Source organism: Cyprinodon variegatus, unplaced genomic scaffold (genome assembly GCF_000732505.1).
Source record: "Cyprinodon variegatus isolate N-32 unplaced genomic scaffold, C_variegatus-1.0 Scaffold370, whole genome shotgun sequence".
Taxonomy (NCBI): Eukaryota; Metazoa; Chordata; class Actinopteri; order Cyprinodontiformes; family Cyprinodontidae; genus Cyprinodon; species Cyprinodon variegatus.
The window spans coordinates 651,182-655,068 of NW_015150823.1; the positions used below are offsets into that span (position 1 = coordinate 651,182).

A 3,887-nucleotide genomic window follows, 5' to 3' on the forward strand; every position below is an offset into this window, starting at 1 on the left:
ACAGAACGACCCCGGGCCAGGAATAAAAACTCAGAACCTTCTTACTGCAAGGCAGCAGTGCTACCCAGTGGTCAAACTTCATCGATCATTAGACACACTAACCGACGCTGCGTGATGTTATTATCGTTGTCTTGGCAACCACAGTGTTTTACATCACGTGGCAATGTTCAGCCAATCATGTAGCCTAACATAACTGGCATGAAGCAGGACCAGAGCAGATCTGGTACCTACGCCGGCATGGCTGTCTGCTGTCAGTTCACAGCCTGATAAACCAGACCAAATGTGAGAATAAATGTGTAATTTAGTCTGGCCCTGATGAATGAGACATCGGAAGATTATTGATGAAAACAACCTGTTGTCTTTTAAACCGCTGTCTGTGCCTATTGGCCAACGCTCTGACCAATGAGCGCAACTGAATGTGACGTAGTAAGCGTGACAGGAAGCTGGTGGGGGGTGTAAACAAACAACTTGTCGGTAAAACGGTGAATACGTCGTCCTTAAAAATGACTTGGCATAGAGCCTCTTCCTGCTCACGTTTCAACTAAAACCCCAAGTCTAATCCTTCCAAAACTGATTCCAAAGCTGAGTCAAAAATCGCCATCAGAGCCAGCGGTCATTCACACACGGCTATAACGAGAGAGGGCCGCTGCAGACAGGCTGCGGTTAGCCCTGGCTGCCATTAGCCTTGGAGGACCGCTGGTTACTGCAGTCCTCTAAACTTTGGTAATTGTTAATTACGCATTAAATCGGTAAATGGACCATATAGTGACGCTTTAAAGCACAGGCATAACTCCCTGAAGGACTGGTGTGGACAGTCCCCACCAAGAATTTCAATAGACTATGGCTCTCAGCAATATGTGGGACAAATTTCTAAATTCGATTTTGCTGCTTTTGAAGGAGGATAATCACTGATGTAGCTGAAAGGGAAAACATCCAATCAATCCATCCACATTTATTCTGACTAGATTGATGAATGAAACTGAAATTGTGTGTGCAAACTAGGGAGGCATGATATATTGCTGTTGGCATCAGAATCGGCTGTTATTTATTCATTCTTTTTCTAATATACATTAATGTCTAACTACCCATAAATATAAATATCAGTTTATTTCGGTTCTATTGTGTTCTCAACAATAGGAAAGCATTCAAAAAAATATATGTTTGAGCTCAATTTTGGAAAATACAAACCCTATTAAAGCGTTTGTGTGGAGTAACTGTAGGTCCATCAGCCACCACTCTTAAAGTGTCCCCACCAAATTTCATCACAAAGTTACAACTTTGCTTTAAAGTATATTATTCTCGCCTCAAATGATCTTAAAATGTACTTTTATTGAACAATTCTCCAAAATAGAATAGCTATTTGACCGTTTGGGAAGCTGCGGAGTGCTGCGCACAGATGTCGGCTAGGTAGCGGTGGAAAATAACGGACGGAGGAGGAGATGCGCAAGACGGAGACAGCGGGGCTGCAAAGGGGGGCTAACTGAAAAGCTAAAGAGAGTTTCCCACAGTCCACCCCTTCCATCAATCCTCCTCTCCGACGTCCGGAGTCAGATAATTTCTGACTCCAACTGTCTTTAAAAAAGGGGATATGTAACTGCTGCGCCATCATTCTGACGGATTATTGGCTGCGTCCACCAGTATCGGATGGTGCTGTTGGCCTGGGGGGCGCTGATGCTGTACCGCTCCGATAGGAACAAGGAGCTCTGCGTGAAATGGAAACTCCTCTGAGACTGTTTCCCAGGCAATCTTCAGCATCTAGAGGGGAAGCATCGCCCTCTGCAGGTGAAAATGAGGAGACCACTCTAGAAGCTTCCCTGCCAAATACTGAAACATCCCCAGCTGGCTCCTTCCGGCCTCCTCCGGCTTCCACACCTTCTCCAGCATCGTCTGTCGCTGCTAAACCTGCCGATGGCACCACTGCTGCTTCAACCACGTCAGCCTCTTCAACCCAGGGGGCTAACATCCTCACGGCATCGTCATCATCGTCCTCTTCCTCCCCTGAGCCAGGAGAAGCAAGTGCTTCAGGAGCTGGAGGCAGTACTAGCAGCTCAACAACAACTGCTGCTTACCTTATCAAGGGTGCACTTTAAAACTTTAATTGTCTAGAGATCTGTTTTAACCGAAATTTCCTTTTGTTTAAACTAGTGTTTACAAAATGACAAAATAAATCAGTCAAAGTCTTAGGAAGCCAAGTCTCTTCATTTTTTTAAGGGTTTTAATTGCATAATCTTTTAGCAGAGGAAACTATCACAGCAACCTGGGCTTCCTTAACAGAACCACAGACAGATAATCAGAGCCACACTGCATTAAATCTAAAGGAGTTCAGAGCAGTATTCAGTGCCTGTTAGACACAATACATTTACTTTTCAATTGGCAGACATGTGTCTATTGTAAATATTCTCTAATAAGTGTTATTCAAATTTTCTTTACAGCTAAATTCTGCCTTTTTATTAGCAGGAGTGATAGCTATCAGGATGTAGATGTAGCACCGTCCCACTGCACTATGTAATTGGAAACAATATAAATGTGTGTGGTTTCATCTTTTCTGATTCAATAAAAGTCTAACCCTAACATTTAAAATAAAGTTCTATTTGTTTAGAGATTGGATCTTTATTCAATAAAAAATGGTTTATTAATCCCAAAGGGACATTAAATGCTGCCATAACTCATAGGTTATATTTTTAAACAGTTGCTATAGGTGTTGATAGCTGTAGGATGGAAGGATCTTCTGTAGCGGTCTGTCTTACACCGGATCTGGAGAAGCCTCTGACTGCAGACACTCTCTTATTGTTTCAAAATGTTCTGAAGAGGATGCTCATTGTTGTCCATATTTTTTTTTACTTTGTGAATAAGTTTTCTCTGAGAAAACATCTCCAGAGGTTCTAGAAGAGTTCCTAGAACTTCTTCATTAGCTGGTTGAGCTTTTTCAAGTAGTTAGCTCTGATGCTGTAACGCCAGCAGAGAATGGAAGAAGGGATCAAACTCTCCACAACAGACTGGAGCTCTGTAAAGCAAATTTAAATAATACAAAACAAATACAGAAATAAAAGTATCTGTGTGCTATAACAGAGTATGACCACTTTCCCACTGGCCGAAAAACTAGTTTAAACCCGGGAACAATGGGCTTTTAGTGGCAGTGGGTACAGCTCACTGACGCGTTACCCGGGTCAAACGACTCAGCAAGCGATCTGTGTGAAAATCTCCTCAGCTCTGATCTGCTGTGGGAACACCAGAGCAGCTCTGGTGAGGGGGATTCAGACAGATAATAGAGCAAAACAACAAAGCACACTGACAACACCCTGGCTTCCTTCCATTTTGATCTCCATTGTTTACTTTCCTTATTTCTGTCGCACTGGTGACATCAACACTGTGATGACATCTCCAAACACGCAGGGGCGGGGGCACAGTGGCCACACAGCTGCCATTTAGGGGTTAGACCAGCTTTTGTTGCCAGTGTGAAGGGAGCCAAATGCAGATTGTTTGCAGGTTGATTCAGGTTTAAAAAACACATTAATGAGCTAAAGACAGTTAAACGAGCAAAACATGAATTCTTTTCATTTTTTTATTATTTTTTGCAAAATGTGTTTCAGTAATTAAATTGAAACTGGGAATCAGGTTCGCCTTTAAGTTAGACAGTTTGTAGCTGAGGTTTTACAGCAGATATTTGATTATTTTAATATGACTCAGTCTAACCATCGACCTTTAACCAACTGAAGGTCTTTTTCTTTCTATTAGAGGCAAGGCAAGGCAAATTTATTTGTATAGCACAATTCAGTACAAAGACAATGCAAAGTGCTTTACATGATTAAAATATAGGAAAATAAAACAGAATCAAAGCAAGTAGGAAAAAAATAAAATAAAAAATACAGAAACAAAAAAGAACATTA

The 3,887-nt window shown here is 41.9% G+C and overlaps 1 protein-coding gene across 1 annotated transcript in view; it reads left to right on the forward strand.

The window, feature by feature from the left end:
- The window catches only part of LOC107092206 (creatine kinase U-type, mitochondrial), a 28,991-nt gene that overhangs the window by 3,822 nt on the left and 21,282 nt on the right, over positions 1-3,887 (forward strand). The window lies entirely within an intron of this gene.